The 18,203-nt window shown below is 48.4% G+C and overlaps 1 protein-coding gene across 4 annotated transcripts in view; it reads left to right on the forward strand.

Annotated features, from left to right (window-relative positions):
• Positions 1 to 1,735: 1,735 nt before the first annotated feature.
• ZHX3 (zinc fingers and homeoboxes 3) overlaps positions 1,736 to 18,203 on the forward strand; it is a 46,609-nt gene continuing 30,141 nt past the window's right edge. For 2 of the 4 annotated variants that reach the window (XM_058850238.1, XM_058850237.1), the window contains exon 1: positions 1,736 to 1,875. The gene's annotated coding sequence lies outside the window, so the exon portion shown is untranslated. Of the gene's footprint in view, positions 1,876 to 2,475; positions 2,493 to 18,203 lie in introns of those variants that run through there. The other 2 variants (XM_058850242.1, XM_058850239.1) reach the window with 2 other exon arrangements.

The following is an 18,203-nucleotide window of genomic DNA, read 5'->3' on the forward strand; positions in this document are numbered from 1 at the left end:
GTGTTGGGGGTTAGGTGTCCTTCCTTTTGTTCCATCTTACCTATGGAATTTTTACCCATTAGTGGCGGGGACATCTGACTGCTGATACTTAGTGGATGCTTGAGAAACACAAAGAGTTTGGCTGGGCCCAGGGGGAAAGGAGGACAGGAAAAAGGGAGGGCAGGGGCAGCTGGGGGCTGGCTGGTTTCTTCAGCTTCAGAGCAGGACACTCGCTGGGAGCTGCTGCGGCTGAGAGAAGGGAATTCACCATCACACACACGGAGCTGCTGCTTCTTCTTCCTTCTTCGTTGGTGGCCTGGCACCCCCTGTCCTGCCGGGACGTGCCAGTGCCAGGTATCGCCGCGGAGCTGCTGATCCACCTCAGCCACCGGCCCGGGATCTCTGCTCATCCCTGCTGTTCCAGCTGAGTGTTCCTCAGAGCCCTGCCGGAGCACCGGCACTGCCCGAGAGGTTTGTGAAGCAAAGCCTCTCCTCCATCCCTTCCCATCTCAGCCGAGAAGGCTGTCACGGGGTCCCTCGTTCTGTTTTGTTGCTAACGCTGTAGTTATTGTTGTTTGTTTGCCTTGTTATGCATACTAGTAAATAACTGTTCTTCCTATCCCCAAATCTCTGCCTGAGAGCCGCTTGATTTTCAAAATTATAGTAATTCGGAAGAAGAAGGTCTACCCGGGGGAGGAGCTCCTGCCCTCCCTAGTAGACACCTGTCTTCTAAACCGAGACACACTCTAAAGCCCATAGCTTTAGATAAGCGATATATTTACATCAATGTAACTGCGAACAGAGTCTGACCACCGGCTCCAAATCCAGAGAAAGTGGGATAATGTGCACATTTAGACAGCTGGAAAATCTTTTATTTTTTGTCCAAAGCTGGTGTCTGATTTCAAGACAAGATCTTTCCAAGACACATTTTATTTAAAGTAAATCTTTGGTGTTTGGTTCGATTCCTGACCTGCTCACAGCAGGCTGGGAATGACGCTGCCAAAGCCTTGGGGTGCAGCAGTGTGGGCACCCCAAGCCCCTCTTCAGTCAGTGCTAGACAGCAGCCCTGGGCTCCAGCCTGTGGCTGGACCCCGGAGCCCCCCGCCCGCAGCAGCCTCCGTCCCTCACCGCGTGGGACAGTCCCACCCGCCGGGGGACAGCGGCTGCCAAAGGGAAGGGGCTGGGGGTTCCAGCCACCCAGCCATGCGTGCCGGCTCCACCGCGCTGGGCGCCGTGCAGGGCCGCCCGCCCCGAGCCGCCCGCGGCTCCTGACAACGCTGATGGAGCTCGCGGACCGACCGGACTCGTCGCCCTGCTCCGCTTCCACCGGAGCCCGGCGCCACGGGCCGGTTCAGCTCCCTGCGCGGACAGCGGGGTCCGGTGTGCAGCGCTCCGTGCCCAGCCCCCGGCGGTGGCCGCACGCTCCTCATCACCCTCCCCGTGCCCGCTGCTGCTCCCCGGTACGCGCACCCCACGGGCGCTCGGGGCGCTGCTACGGGCAAAGCCCCGCTGCAGGCGCCTGCCGCACTCCCCGGTGCCCGGTCCAGATCCCAGTCCCGGTTCCCTGTCCCGGTGGCCGATGCGGGACCCCAGATCCCAGATCCCGGGGCCGGTCCCGGCACCGTCCCGACCCGCCCGGGTGTCCCCGCGCGCACGCGCGCTCCGGCCGGCCGCGGTGACGTCAGGGCCCCCCCGCCCGGCGATGGAGCCCGGCTGATGCCGGTGTTTGTCGCGCCCGCCCGCCCCGCGCTCCCCCCGCCGATGCCTGGGCTCGGCGGCGCCCGCCCGCCCCGCTGCGCCGCCCGCCCCGCGCTCGGGGCCGGGGCCTCCGCCGGACCGCACCGGACCGGACCGCCCCGCTCCGAGCCCCGCCGAGCCGCCACGGACCTGCCGCGGGTGAGTGCCCAGCGCCCGGCGCGGCGGGGAGGGTCCCGCGCCCCGCGCTTCGCTCCCGCCCGCAGCCGCTGCCGCCGGTACCGCAGAGCCCCGGCAGGTGCGGGGCAGCGGGGCCGAGGCGGTCGCACCCACCCCCGTCCCCGTGCGGGGCGCCCACCCGAGGATCGGGACACGCTGGACCCTCCCCGCCCCGGAGCGCCCAGCCCTGCCCTGCCGCTGGCCGGGAGCGGCGGGGCTGCGCTGCCGTGGGCTCGCCAGCAATTAAAATTGAAATAAATCCGGTTAAAAATCGGGTCCAGCCGCTGTGGGAGCTTTGCGGGGCGGCCCGGGACCCACCCGGCTGCGTGGGGCGGATCGGGACCCCTCTCCCCCGGGGTGCTCTGGGTTGTTTTTCTTTTACTCTGGGTTTTTAGAGGAAGAAAAGTGCTTTCTTCTAGCCCTCACTGGCTGCTGGCTGTACGGACAGCGGGGCAGCAGACCCCACTCGTGTCGCGGGTGGGGGCTTGGTCACAGTGGGGATTTTTGGAGCTGTTGGTGTTGCGGCAGTGCCGGGTTTAAAGTGCCGGTGCTTGGGTCGAACCGGGCTGTGAGCAGGCGGCATCTCCCCGTTCTCGCAGGTAGGAAAACTGAGCGGCCGCTAAGTGACGAGCCCGAGGCCGCACAGGAAATCTGTGGTGGAGCGGGACTAAACCCCACATTTCCCGTTCGGTGCTCTTCTTGCCTGGCTGGGGACAGTGGTTTAACCTCACGCTCTCGGGCTGCTGGGGTAAAGTCCTGCCGGGGTTATGCCAGCTCCTAGCCAGGGCTCCTGTGGTGGCAGCCGGGCTTGTGGCCAGGTGCCAGCAGACTGAGGCCCCTCCGCTGTGAGAGGTGGATTTGGAGAGCAGAGATGTCCCTTTGGACGGGATGTGGGTCCAGGATGGACACTGGGTGTGTGCTGCTCGGGTGTCACATTGGCTTGGCAAACTGGCCTGCGTGAGAAGTGGCCCCATGCTGCTGCTCGGGGCACACTTTGTCTGCACCCTCAAATCTCAGACAATACGGTTTTCCAAATGAGTTCTGTGCTATTCTGATTACGTGATGGGAAACTTTTGGGGGTGAGGTAGGTGATGTGTCTCTTCACGCCATGTGGTGTACCTCGAAAAGCTCATATACAAACCTTTCTTGATCTGTTTTTTCCCATTTCTGCCCACTAAAGGCATGTACTCTGCCCAGCCATGGGCTTTCTCTCTGCCCAGTGCTGCAGAATGGCTCCAGTTGAACAGGGAGGGTTTCCCTGCTTTTCCCCCTGACCACCTACTCTGGCTGCAGCCCCAAAGAAGGATCATAGTGTCCTGAGGAACACTTCTCCATGGATAGGAAGCCAGAAGTTTACTTCATTATCTGGAACAGCTTATTCTAAACTAATCTCTCTTTAAGAGATGAGGAGGAAGGGAAAACCACCCAGATGCTCAGATGCATTTTATTTACCATAAAAGAAAACAGCAATTTAACGATAACTTCTATTAACTAGGTTGGGTCTATGACCTTGATGTATTTTACAACATAGCTGAGAAGAGGGAGCAGACTGTTCCAGTCTGTTTATTGTTTCCTCTTAGTGCATCCCAGTAACTTGCAGCACACGGATGCCCACACAGTTCTGGAGTCCTGACCCACCTTTGGGGGTGGGAAAGAGGAGGCTGTTGGATCTGATTTGCTTCAGATACAGCCTAATCTGTAGCTGGTGTTAATTGTATTATAGATGGGTTGGGGTTTAGCATAGGTTTTTCTGACAGGGCTCAGCCTCCGCAATTCTTGCTACTGTAGAAAAGCTGTAGTAACTTGAAGCCCTGAAGTCACTCGTGGGAGCACATCCCTATCAATAAATTCCTTGTTGTAAAGCCAAGTGAAACCAGCCCCATGGGGCCGCTGGCTTTCCACAGAGAGGTGCAGGGATGGATGCAGGCAGTGCTGACAGCCTGGAGTGGGGTAGCCTGGAGCAGGTGAGCCAGGCTGGTACTGAGAGCCATCTGGGTTGTCAGTGTGGGGAGATTTAAACAGCAGTGTAGCTCCAGTTCTCGTTTATATAAATGTGTCTCCATGCTCTGCAGGGTTTTTCTTCAATTTAGACCTCCTGCTCCTCCTCTCCAAAAATGCTGTCCCTCTGTGTATGCGAGCTTTTCCCTCTGCTTTGGTTACTATGGTGTTACTACATAAAAACAGCTCATCTTGTAGCTCCTGGGTGTATCTGCAACTTGGATTTGCAGTCCAGCCCTGGGACACGGGCCTGTGTCCATCCCTTGTCCAGCCTTTCCGTGTCTGTGTGACGGGATGGGTCTGGAGGCACGGTTGTCTGCAGGGCACGGCTGTGCCTTGATCCCACGGGACCTCCTCCAGGTTTCTGGGCACCAGGATCCCACTGCTTTGTGCGAGGCTGTCACACTGATCATCTCTTGCTGTTCCTGAATGTGGGACAGCATCTGGGCTGTGATGAGACCTGCAAGACTCGCTCACATTCATCCCCTCCAGGGACTGGGCCAACTGCAGGCAGGGCATCAGCTCCCTCTAAAAACTGTTGGGAATGGAGACAAACAACTGAGAGTCTGTAGAAATCTGTGCAAACAAAAGGCAGAAGGTGGGAGCAGATACCTCCCCCCATCCTGCTCAGCACCCCCAGCTTTGTGCAAGTTAACCCCCATGGGCTGGCTTGTTGCTGCCTGCTCTGCTGCAATGGGTCCCTTGCTTCCCATCGCCTGATATTATTATTCCTTTCTGGTTTTTCCACCTGATTTGCATGTAAAAAAGCATGAGGGAGGTTCACCCCAAGGGAAGGTCCTTGGTTTGCTCACAGCCAATGTAAATTATTATCACCCTCATTCTTGTGGGGGCTGGGGTCATCCTGGAATAGAGGGATTTTGTTGGGAAAGGAGGAGCCCAGAGCCAGGTCCACATTCCCCCCTCCTTGCTCATGCTAAGGGTGATTTGCCCCATACAGACACAGAATCATGCTGAGTTGCCTATCTCTTTGCATTAACTACATAGGAGATCAGGAGGATGATCTTAGTAACTTAAACACCTGCTCCAGGTAGAATGAGTCTAGTCTTGCTATAGAGGCTATTTTGGAGAAGATCCTTCTTGCTGGTACCTGATGGTCTTTGTGATGAAGGTCAGCAGCCTCCCTCCTTCTGGCAGCTGTGGTGGCTCTTCTGCTTTGTTAAGTAGGAGCGGGGTGATGCTTCTAATTATAAAGGAAAAAGTCTTGTACTTCTCCCCTCCTTTGTTTGTTTGGTTTTTTGTTTTGTTTTTTGTTTTTGTTTTTGTTTTCTTCTCTTGACAAATGTTGTAAATAACAATGCTTAAAATGCAAACGGAGCAAGCTTCCATGAGGTGTCTGTGAAGGCCTGGCTGGGGTGGCTGTGGTGGAGTTCAGGAGCTGGTGACGATGACACATGGCACAAGAGCAGAGCTGGGATGTCACCAGAGCGGTCACAGCCATGGCAGCCATGGCTCATCTCCACTCTCATGTGCTCCAAAGGCTTTGTGGTTGCTCTTTGCTCTCCCCATTCAGAGGGACACTGTGAGGGTGCCCTCTCCTTGTTCTACAGGCACAATAAGGGGGGCATTTAACTGGACTCCCTTTTATCTGTGTGCTCTTCCCTCCTTATTCCCGCTTTTTTTAAAATTAGAAAAATTAGAGGATGAGCTTTCTAAGCTGTGTCCAGTTGCAGTCATGACATCTTAAGGTTCCTCCTACTGTGGGTGAGTGCTGCCCTTGCTGTTCCAGCCAGGTGCCTCATGTGTTTTAGCACTTGCTTGGGGAAAAAAATGAAATAAAATAACATGGTGTTGAGGTTGCAAAAGTTTCCATCATAGTTCCACCCAAACACTCCTGCCCAATAATGCTCAGAAAATTCAGTCTGGGTAATGGGGCTTTCCTGCCTGATTGGAGGGAAGTGGAACAGCTTTTGGTTTTGTTTTGGTTGTTTTCTTTTTTCCCCTTTTAATACAGAGATGCTTGAGAGTGTCAGGAATAGGGTGGGGAATGAGCTCTGGTGCCTGGCTCCTCAATAAAGAGCCTGGGTGGCACAGGTTTAAAGTGTGAGCACTGAAAAATTCACTGAGCAACAGGCAGATGGATCAGTAGAAAGGGCCTTCCAGGGGGGCAAGGTGGCTCTTTGCTGTTTGGCTCACTGTTGTTTAGCACTTCTTCTCCTGAAGAAGTGCCTTGATGTTGTTTTCAGGCTTATCTTGTCCCACTGGTGTAAAGACATCAGTTTGCTCCTCTGGGAAGGATAAGAAGGGAGTTAGCTGCTCCTGGAACATGGCTTGGTGTGCGGGATGCTTGCAAATGCTCTGCTCTCATGCCTCAGTAAATAAAGAGGTTTTCATGGGACTTATAAAAAACTTGTCTTTTGGAAATAGGTCAAGCAAATATTTATTTCCCTAAGGTGTCATGCCAGTGTTGCACAAATACTTGAATGGGTAGTCATTTTATTTTTCACTGCTTTGTTTCTTCCTAAGCACAGTCAGTTCTTTTTTTCCAGTGCTGTAGGGACATGCATTAATAATTGTATGTAATCAGTCCTGTCCCTCTCTCCATCTGGAAGTCTGTGCATCTTCTCTGGGCTTGTCCTCTGCAATTGCAGTGCTGTAAATCAGAAGCTGTGACACTTTTTTCTTTACATCCAGGTGCTTCTCAGCTGTGGGGATATATTTGTCGTCCAAAAGCATTTCAGGTCAGTGGTGGACCAGCTGCTGCAATGAATTGAAAAACAAAACTCCCAGAATACAGCAAAGTTCAACAAAATGGCCATACTGGTGTCTTGCTTTCCTGTCCCAAAGCCTCAGCTGTGCTATTGCTGGTGTCCTTTTGGAAAGTAAGTCCAATGCTTGGGTTATCCCACAGATGGAGAGTGTAGTTACTGCCAGAAGCTGTATCTGCCCTGCTGTCTGGTGGAGCTCCTGTCTTCCCCAAATAATCAGGGATCAGTTGACATTTGTCTTTAAAGAGGGATTGAAACTTCTTGTCTGCTCTTAAAATGGTAAAAATTAAGGGTTTAGTAAAGAGGGTCAAAATTAGGCTTGAAATCTTGGGTAACTGATCTTATAGCTCTTCATCTCCAGATGTCCTGGAGTGTAGGGGTAGCAAAGGTCTGTGCTGGAGAACACTGGAGTACTTGGAGTATACTTTGTGTAAGAGGATGTTTCAGATGGGGTTGTCTTGGATGCTTTTTGATGTGTAACATATTTAATGAACTGAAGTCTTGGGTGTCTGTGGGAAGGATCCAAATGTACTCCTGGCTCCTCATGCTTGTACTCAGGGCAGTCTGCAGTGGCTGGAGACCTTCCTGGTGGCTCCAGGTCCTACCTGGGGGTGTGCAAAGCACAACTATCATTCCAGCTTCCAATGATAGAAAGCACTGGGCTTTACAACCTGCACCCTTCAGCTCTAGTCAGCCTTGCAGAGGTGGTCACCTCTCAACCAGCACCTTGAGCAGGTGGCTTTGGAGACCTTGAAGGGTTGAATATGATGCCATTTTTCACAGGCCTGCTAAGACAGGTGTTTACACTTTGCATTAAAGGTTAATTGGCTCTTACATTGTTTCCTGGGTGTGGGGTGGCCCTTAGAGACAGATCACCCTGACACCTGTGTTGTGCAAGCCTGCTGTGTGTTGTGCTTTGATTTGTTAAACAGGATGTAAAAGCAATCTCCCCTTCTGAAATGTATCCTGCTCCTTCTTTCTTTGCTAGGAATCATTTCCATGTCAGAAAGCATTTAAGAGAGGGGGAGTGTCTCTGTTTTATAGAGACAGAGCTGACTTAAACCCAAAAATCTAAGCACAGACCCCCCCTCAGCTGTGCAGGCACAGGGGAGGCAGGCTGTGGTCTGGGCTGTGAACAAGCAAATAATGTGAATATTTCATAATCCACCTGTTGGGCTTTGCTCCCCCAGCCCTGCATGCACTGGGAAGTGTAGCAGATGTTTTAAATGGCAGCCAGCACTCCCTGCTCCAGTGTCTGGCATCTCCCTGTTGCTTTACAGGCAGGAAAGATGGAGACTGAGGATGATGTAGCCACCGCTGCAGGTTTGCAGGTCTTTTGTTTTTCGTTGTTTTCCCTCTGTTGTTCTGTCTGCCTTGGTGGTGTGGTGTTGTCCTGCTCTCCCAGCCTGTGCTGAGCTGTGGTGGTTCTGCCATGTGCCAGCATCATTCCTGGAGGCTGGAAATTTGGCCCTGGGAACACAGTAGTGCTTGTCAGTGCATTAGAAATGAAGGTGCTGTAGGGGAGATATCTTTAGAGTTGGTGTACTGGGGGTTGATCTTACAAAACCCCTCTCCTGTGAACAGTCACTGTGTGTCCACCTGCTCCTAACCCTTTTCCAAGCTCCTTTTGCTACTCTATGCTCTCCTGATTTTCCTGGCATCTCTCTTTCTTTGTCAGTCCTTCAGATGTGTTTTTTCAATCTTATTTTCTGCTGTGGGGTCACCTGTGTGTTTCCCTTTGCTGTTGCAGGACACTGCTTTTCATGTTACCTTCAGAGTAGGTCTCAGAGCAGCTTGTGGGTGCCCAGCAGTTTGTGGCATGCAGGAGACTGGGGTGTTTAAAGGAATTTTAAAGCCTTCATGTTCCTACTTTGATCTTTTCTGGCACCTAGAATAGGTTTTGATTGTTTGTTTGTTTTTTTATTGTAGTTTTCAAGGGGATGATTGGAATGGGGAGGGTGGGGGTGAGAAGCAACCCTAGCTTTGAGAGGTAACCACAAATAAACGTTGCATGGCAAACACTACATCCCTTGTGTGCTCAAAGCCCTGCTGATGACAGTATTGTTGTGCCTGTCCAGGTGAAAAGAGATGGTAAATGGGATTTGAGATGCAGTAGTGAAATTAGGGACCTCTCTGCTGAGCATCTCTGAGAAAAGGGTTTCCATCAGAAGACCTGATAGCAGGATAAGGTGGTCCTTGCTGCTGGGTGTTGTGGGCTGGTGTTGCTCTGTCCCTTGTGCTCTTCTGGTGTGAGGAAGAAGCCACCCCAGCCCACCAGAGCTTGTCATGGGCAGGGGACATCATTCCTGCCTCTGTGTGGGCATTTCAGCATTGCTGGAGCCTTGGCTTGGAAATGGGGGCTCATTTCCCACGTGTGGGGGGATTTCCCTTCTTAATTGCAAATGTCAGCCAAGTGGAAAAGGATATGGTTGGTGTGAGGCAGTGGAGGATGGGAGGAACAACAGAGGTGTTGATGAACATGGGAGGGTTGTATTGCCTCCCAAAATATCTGCTCTGTGGATTTCATTTCCAGTCCTTAAAGCTGGGAAACGCTGCCTTGTGCGTCTGCTCTGCTGGGGCTGAGTTTGTCAGGGCATTGTAGGCATGAGGCTGGGAACAAAATGGAAAACAAAAAAACATGTTGAATGTAAAATGTCATTGATTTCTTTCTCTATTTTTTGGTATTTTTCTTCTAATTTAATCAATTCCCTACTGTGTTGTAAATTCCAAATGTGAATGGGAAATAATCTCACCAGCACAATAATTAGCATGTAACCAGCAGATGAAGAAAACCCAAACTGCTGAGCTGATTGGTGAATGCTGACTGTTTTCCGAATTAATTTCAATAATCACATCTCCCATTAAAAAGAAGATGGGGTGGGGAGGAAGTCTTAAATTTTCGTCAAGCTCAATGTAGCAAAAAATGGTATGTGCAGTGTAGCTGTTCTGCATGTGATTAGAAAAAAGAGCTGAGGGAGGTTCTTGGAACTGAATTAGCAACAAAGTATTGCTAATTTTGCAACCAAGTAGCTCAATTTCATCTGCTTTTTCGGGAAGAGAAATGGAATTTTAAGTCAAATATCCATAATTTTATGTAGGTGTCTAGCAGTAAATAGTCTACTAGAAGAGGAAAACATTCCCTTGCAGTCGTGCTTTGCTGCAAGATGCAAAAACAAGTCCACTGGAGACCATTTGTAGTGAAATATGTTTACTGTGCATCCATCCAGCTCCCAAATATTTTGTTCTTGGGCTTTGGAGGGAGAGATGGAAATTGGTGTTTGGGAAGGGGCGATTTCAGAGCATCCAGGAGCTGCACACCCTCTTGGCACAGGAATCTGCAGCCCTGCTCTGCTCTGCCTTCCTCTTCTGCTTTTGTTTTTGGCTGGTTCTGCCCCAGAGGTGGGTGGTGTTTTGAGGAGGGAGAAATCTTCTCTCAGCCTTGCTGCCTCCATGGTGCCACATCCAGACAGCACCAGGAAAGGTCACCTCTGCAGAGCTGTACCTGGCAGCTGGTCTAATTCCACCTGAATTCACAGTCAGGATTAGCAGGGATGATTTTATCTCCTAATGATGTTTTTCCCCTCATGGCCATGGCCACCTCACCCTCAGGGTTTATTTTGCAACAGCCAAGCCCAGGTGATGCTGCTACCAGCTGTTGGACCAGAGCATCACTTTAGAGATGCTTTTTCATTCCAGTTTGAACTCAATTTTAGGAACATTTGTGAAGTTGTGATAGAACTTGGTACTTGTAGGCTTAATTTTTTCATTTAGAAGGGCAGGGATGGGCTGCTGAAACCCTAGGCATGCAAGAGGTGGATCCACGCTGTGCTGCAGTGGTGAGAAATCCTGGAGTGTGTGATGGAGCCACCTTTTAATTAATGCAAAATGCTCACTCTGCCATGAAGCTGGTGATCCCATGTGATCTCTGTTTTCAGTGTGGGGAATGAAACCTGCCCAGAGCCCCCTGGGGTGTGACAGCCAGGAGGGAGACCAGGTCCCACAGAGCATCTCTGGTGTGTGGCACTGGGCTCCTGTCCCTCCCAAAGCCTCAGGATATGATATTATTGTCATATATTATTTTAAAAACAGTTTGAAAAGGCCAGGCCAGCCCAAGTGCTTTGAAACAGAATTTGTTATTGTATCAATTTGAGCTTGGTGCGCTGTGGGAAGGTCTGCAAGTGGATCACTGTGGGATTTTCTTTGCATGTTTTCCTAATGTTAGACACTGTCTCAAAGAAGTATCACATGGTTTCATTTCCCCTCCACACTTCATTTTTTTTTTTTTTAATAAAAAACCAAATGCCAACAACCCTACAATCACCAGAGAGTGAATGTGCACATTCTGCACCCAGTTTTTTGGGGTTTGGTTTGGTTTTGGGGTTTTTTTTTTTGTTGTTTTTTGGTTTTTGTGAAAAGTAAGATTTAGCTGGCAACCATGTTATGAGCTATGGACAAAAATGTATGTTTTAAACCACCTCACTGATGGCTTTTGCTTTTTGACTCTTTAAAATGCCATTAATCAAGTTAGAGACGGAAAAAAAAAAACCCAACAAAGCAGAGACTGAGAAAAGTCATTTGAGGTGAGTAAACAAGCTGGCTTTTTTGTTTAATGAAAGCTCAAAAAATGGCCCACTGCCACTGTGTATGTTAAGAGTACCTTAAACACAGAGTGTCCTTCAGTGCTGACAGGCATCCCAAACACCTTTTATAATAAACCTCTAATTATAGCTTAGTGACTTTGTAGGTTCTCTGGATGAGCTTGGGAATATCGCAATGAAATCAGGGAGAATATTTCTATTTTTTGTGTCTTATGTGTGAACCAGATTTAGAGCTGGACTTGGTGAGTGTGGTACAGAGTGATGTATTTATGGTGTGTTAGAGAGTTGTGCTTGCTGCTTCATGATGTAATTTTGGGGTTAAGCTCTGCATTTTGGGAAGTACTTCCTGTATGCAGCAGTGTGGATTCCCAGCCCCAGCCCCCAGCTGAGCTGGTTGGAAAAGGGTCCGGCTGGTGGCCAGTGCCTGCAGCCCATCACTACCTCCTGATGTCTGGCTCTTGGGGCTCTTGGACTGCAGCCCAGCACTCAGAACCAGAGACTTCAGTGGAAATCTCTGCTTCTTAAAGGGAAACAAAACCCCCAGAGCTTTGTGGTTGTGGAGAAAAGCTGGAAAATGGGAATTCTTGGGCAGAGAGTGGTAGGGAGATGCAGTAGCCTGGTTGTTTCCCAGTATCCCAGACTGGGAACTGTGCCATGGGGTCCTGGGCTTGACTTTTGGCTTTAGAAGTTGGCATGGCAGACTGCTAGGTTGGTTCTTTTCTCCTCTGTTTATTTGTTTCTTCCCTCCTTCATTTTAATACTGTCTCCTGGGAGATTCCAGCTGAAGTCTATTAATTGCTGAGATGTTTCTTTTCCCCTGTGTCGTGGATGCTGCGTCCAGTTTGGCTGGATGGTTTCTGGCACAAAGGAAGGAGCAGCAGGACAGAAGAGCTGTGCTGGTGCTGGGTGTGTGTTTGTACATCCTGCAGAGGTGTCCTGGAGCTGTTACACACTCGTCTTTGTGCTCAGCCAGGCTTCCACAGCAGCAGCAGAGCCCCTGCTCTGTGCCACCAGGGCTTGTCCCCCATCAGGAGCTCTGTGTGTCCCCCAGCTTTTGATGGACTTTGCTGAGTCAGAGTGGGGTTTGATTTCAATTTATATTTCTCTTGCAAGCCTAAGTTGGAGGTCTGTGAAATGGCTGTTCTGATGCTAAGGGATGACTTTTCTGTTGGTCCAGAAACTCTTGGAGAGGGTCTGGGAAGTTCCCCTCAAAAAGTAGACACCAATGGGACACTGTAAAATCCTGAGCATGGATCAAATCAAGTGATAATTCATCAAAGCTTTCTTCTGCTTGGCCACGAGTCCTTGAAAATCTGTATGGCTTTGTCCTCCTACTTGAGAGATTTTCTCCAGAATTGTGTCTAGATGCTTGTGGGTTTTTTTGCCCCATCCTGATCAGTCTGAGGTGACCACAGGAGATGAAGCTTCTCTTATGCTGATGCTCCCTGCAAGGGCATCTTTTCTCTCTCCAAGTATTTTGGAGCTCATGATAAAATTGCAAGGCTTTGGCAGTGCCCGTGTGGGTGCTATTTGTGTGCCAAGCCCTGCTGAATACATCTTTTATCACAGATTTGTAACAGTAGCTGTTGGAGGGGAGCTTCACGGGAGAAGTGCTTTCAGAAGAATGCTTTTGTAAGGGAACACTGTCCTAAAAAAAAAAAAAAAAAACCAACAAAAAACCTTGCAGGCAAAAAAGAAAAAAACCCAACATTTTTCATGTCTTCATGTTGTAAAATTTGCCCATTAATTCGGGTGAATCAGGTTTTGCTTCCATTTCTAGACTATTTTGTCTGTCCTCTTTGTACAAACAAGCGCTGTTACGCTCCAGGCATTTTTTTGAGGGGGGAAAAAGACATTTAGGTTGAGCTAAGAAATGCCAGAATCCTTGTTTTGTGTAACTCTCCTCAGTCTGAGCCCCAGCCAGGTCCCTGCAGGAGCTGGGATTGGCACCCAGCATTTTGCTCAGGCTGGCCTCGTTCGTGGTGAGGAGAGCAAACTCAGGACATGGGTCTGTTCATCTGGTCCATCTTAATAGGAGAATTTAAGGAGGAGAAAAAGCAGGAGGGTTTCTGAGCAGTAAATGGAACAGTAATGGAGTGTGTGCAGCCTCTGGGACAGGGCTCTGGTGTGCTCAGCTCTTGTCTCTGCTCGGGTCCCACTGGTGGTTCCTTTGTGGCCACTGTTGAGTTGAGCTGTGTCTGGTCTCTGGTGTTTCTCCATGGCAGAAACATAAAGCTTGTCCTCCCACATGTTTGCCTCACAATTATCAGTGCTTTTCCTTTAATAAAAGGATTTTTCATGGGAAAACCTTGCTTTAAAATCACACCAGTGTCTGGAAGTGTTCTGGCTGCTGAGCATCCCGCCTCCAAGGAGGTGGATACAGCACTGTGCTCCATTTCCAGTTTTGGTTTGGATCATCATACATTGTTCTTAAGTAGCCATTTATTCTCCTTCCCATGTCTCTGGCACAGGAGCAAGAGAATAAAACATTAAAAGAGGAATGTGATTATAATCCTGTAAAAACTGTCAGAGGAATTTGGCAGTGGTTGCAGCCTGTGAGTGTAATACATAATATTATATTCATTTTTAAAAATTATTAGTTTTCAAGCTGACAGTTTAAATGACAAGTCACCTTAAAAAGATATTATGGACAGTGTAAAGACTGTCAGTGTGTTTTTTCCTTTGCTAACTGTGGAGTTTTCAAGGTCTGTGTACCCCCCCAAAAATAGGAGCCTTTGGCTTTTGGCAAGCTTCATGAAGCTGAGAGCAATGAGGTCCCTTGTATTAATAATTTGTATTATAATAGCATTGTCACTGCTGGCTCCCAGGCTTTTTTTTGTCCCTGAGTTAATGGCAGGGCTGCCTGTCAAAGGGAATTTTTGTTGGAAAAAACTTATTTTTGCTTTTGTTGTCTCTTTGCTCCCACAAAACTGTGTGAACGGCACCAGTAACTGCAGCTGGGAGAGGCTGGAGATGAGGGCAGAGGAACTGTTCAGCCATGTCATTGAATATATTGACAGTTTAAATATGGTATTCTGCATGGAAAGCAGATCCCGGGGGACTGACAGAGTTCCCCATCCCAGAATATCCCAGCTCACAGCAGCAGCTGAAGCTGAAGATGCCAAAACCTCCAGGCAGTGCAGGAACAGAGCCGCAGCTTCCCACGTCCTGCTGTAGTCCTGGGGTTTTTGGATAAAAGGGAAACCAGTGCTCTTCTCTTTCCTCGAACTGGATAATCACGTGGATGATCAGGGCCCCATCAGGCCTTGAATAAAACATGGAACAAAGTGATGATTACTGCTCTCAAATAATAGATACTTAAATTTAGCTCTTTGTGTCCCCTGTGGTCCTTAGAGCATCCTTTGGGCAGTGAGATGAAGATGGGAGGAGTGGGAGTCTGTTGTTTGCTTTTCTTGGATAGGAAGCTGACTATCATTCACTGACTTTTAAAGCTCCATGTTGTATATACCTGTTTAGTTGCTTTTAAACCCAACCTGAATAGGATTTGAAATTTTAAAAACTCTGCAATAGGAATTTTTAGCATCATGGGAATATTCCATAAGGAATAGTGGAATATTTCCTTCTTGCAATGGAAAAATTCATTCCAGTAGACATAGGTTGGACCACGATCTGCTTGTAAATTCTTGGAGATTGGACATAAAACTCAGCTGAAAATAAACATTAGCATCAGGAGTATAGTGCAGAAGGATGGGGAAAAGTGTCCTTGTCTGGCTCTGGCAGGAGAGAGGGGAAGAGTTTGGCTGGAGGAGATACAGAAAGTTGTAAAGAGATTGACTGGAGGTCTAGAAATCCTTGGTCTGATCAAACCTGAGCTGTCTGGTTCTAGATGGGAGAAGAGCAAGGCAGGAAATACATCTTCAGGTGCCTAAAAGGGAAGGGGATGGTTGCTCTCTGTTCACAGCAGGAAGAGTAAGAGGTCACAGTCCTAAAATTGCAGAGAAAAATGTTCAGGTTAAATACTGGGCAAAATTAGGGAAATACTTTCCCTGAAAGTAACAGTAGAATTTGGTGGTCTGAAGAGCTTGTGGAGCACCAGTTGTTGGAGGATAAAACAGCTTGGAAATATCTTTCTGGTATTTCTTGATGGACATTGTTGAGTTGTTGCTGTTGTTCTTTGCTCCCTTCCCTCCTGGCCTGAAGTGGTGAGGCTGGAGAGGGCTGGTTTTGGTCTAAAATAAGACAGAGATGAGAAATGCTGTTCTGTGGCTTAAATTTTCAGGCACTTAAAAAGATTGAAGTTATTAAACATAACGTAAGTTTGCATGTCTCCCTACAAAAGCAGATGTTGCTTAGAAATATTTTATGCTCTTTGGTTCTGAAATTGAATGTTATGGACATTAAATTGTACAACTTGCCCCTCTTAGTGATGAAGCTTTTCCGTAGGATGCTGGTTCACTTGAGTTGGAAGAGACACAGAGGGGAGTGAATGATGTTGCCTTTAGTATAGCTATTTCTCTTTAAAGAAATACCAGTGAAATCGAGTTCCCAGCTCTGTAAATACTGGAGAAATAAAAAAAAGCCTCTTTAGAGATTCTGAATGGTAACGTGTCAGTCCTTTAATTGTACCTTGGGGCATGGTAACTTTTTAAATCAGTGTTCCACAAGCAGCAGAGGCTGCAGGGCCAGACAGTCTCTGCTGGGCAGTGTCTGGTCTTCTCAGAATAAGTCTGAGAAGTTTCCTTCAGGTCCATGTGGACACCTCAGGAAGGTGCTCATCTCTGCCAAAGCCTGCAAAGTGCCTTCACAGCTCAGCTATTTCCTAGTTCTGAGAAATAGCAAGAAAAGGTAAAGAGTCCCTTTTGGAGACTGGTGAGCAGAGGAATTGTTTTTGTCTTTTTCTGTATCATTTTGTTCTTCCTCAGCCCACCCTCTGGACAGAGAGGTGGATTCGGGGCTGCTGTGTCTGCTTGTGTGAGTCTCAGGTCAAACCAGGCTTTGCTCTGCAAGGAGGATTTATTCTGGGACAGCCTAGTTCCCTTTTCAGCCACATTAAAAAAAAAATAAAAATCCCAAAGAAGAGCAAGAAGATCTGTTAAGGTCCCAAAAGAGAGCTAATGTCTGTTAAAAAAAATAAATCTGCAGTGGGGTTGTGAGGTAAAAGGAAAATAGAATAATCTCTATTTTTGAGCCTTTGCAGTGGATTTGATTTTGAAATGTTCAGTCCCTCGGTGGATCTCACACAGGGGTATAGTAAGATGGCTTACTCTGTATGTTGAATTTGCTGTTTGAGGAAGAAATTCTCCATTCTGGAACTTGTTTGCAGGTTTTGAGCTGCTCAGTCAAGCCTTGGGAAGCCGTAAGGACAGCAGTGGGATGGGAATGATGGCTGTGGTTCTGGCAGACAGTGCAAATAACTGAGACATAAGGACCTCAGTGTATCTTGGCTGTTGGATGCTGGGATTTTAATATCTGAAAGAAGTTAGGGGGAAAAAACATGCCTTGGTTGTCCTTGTTGCTGTTCCAGTTTCAGTGATAAGCAGCTGAGCTGTTCGCATGTTCTGCTTGGAGGAAACCCCAGTCCCTGCGCCCTCGCCCCAGCTCGCTCTGTTATTCTTCTTGAAGCAGCAATTCCAGGGAATTCAAGGAGGAGCTGCCAGGGTAATCATAGCTCATGGTGCCAAATTTGCAGGGGCTTTACTCCATATTTCAGAACAAGGTTTTGGGAGACTCAGATTTATCTCTGCCTCCAGCTTAAGTTTCTATTTAAGCCACCTTTAATTTCTAGAAGCGCGAAGCTGTTCTGACTGCTGTGATCGAGGTCACTCTTTAATTTAGGTACTCCAAGGAATGCAAAATCTTGTTTGTTAAAGTCTTTGGCATATGCTGAATCCCTAAAGGAGTGTGTGAAGGATATTAAATGTACCATGGCAAAATGGAGAGGAGCAGCAGTGTTACAGGAGGAGGAATGGCAGATAAGCAGTGGGGCCAGGCTGTTATCACTCTCTTTGGGAGGTGCTGGGGTTGTGCAAGTCAATATAGGACATTTATACAAGTTGCTGGAATAAAAACCACTCCATCAGCACTCTAGTATTTGTTTCTTATTATATGTTAAATTTTTTCTGGCGTAGCAAAGTTTGTCACCTGTTATGTCAAGGTCTCGGCATTCAATGCTGGGATCTTTCCAAGTGTGCTGAAACCTAATTGGTTAGGGGTAAGCCTTCCCTTCATTTTAGGGGAGGAAAAAAAGAAAAGTGAGTTAAAAAAGAAAAAGCTGTGGCATCTAGCAGGCATTTAAAGCATTTTTCTTGTTCTCTCGTCTTGTGATTTGCCAAACTTAGGCCTCCTGATTTCCTCCCCCCTGCCCCCCCACCCCAGTTCTGGGCTTGCTTTGCTTTTCCTGTGAATTAAATTGGGAGAATAACATACAGCAAGTAATGTATAACAAATAACATAGAGCTGCCAGCACTGCAGGTCTGGGGAAAGCTTTCTTCAAGCCTGGCTCTGCAGCAGGCAATGTCAAGACACCTGAGTGCTTAGGGAGGGAAAACCTTTGTGTCCTTCTACGCTTGTCCAATTGTTTTGCCTTTTTTTAATTATTCTCTTTCCTTTTTGAATCCTGCTGAATTTGGTCTGTGAAATTACAACCAGAGTGGAAACTTGTCTGCAGGATTTTGGGGAGCCCTTTCCTGAGTTGAAATGCATCTGTGCCAGTTACTTGGTGAAATCTTACTGTGCCACTTATTTAATCCAAGAAACTCAGCAGCTGTGTGCAAAGGATCCAACTTGGGAAGCAAATCGGTGGGGCTCAGGCAGGGAACTTTAGGGAACAGAGGTGGCTGAAGCACAGGGACACTTCATAGAATCACAGAATGATTTGGGTTGGAAGGGACCTTAAAGATCATCTAGTTCAGCCCTCCTGCCATTGAGCATGAGACACTTGGGACATGCTGCTGGGAGAGGAGGGCCTGTCACTGCTTGGGCAGGAGCAACAAACAAGTTTAAATTTTACTTTACTTGGGCAATCACA

Source organism: Poecile atricapillus, chromosome 15 (genome assembly GCF_030490865.1).
Source record: "Poecile atricapillus isolate bPoeAtr1 chromosome 15, bPoeAtr1.hap1, whole genome shotgun sequence".
Classification (NCBI taxonomy): domain Eukaryota; kingdom Metazoa; phylum Chordata; class Aves; order Passeriformes; family Paridae; genus Poecile; species Poecile atricapillus.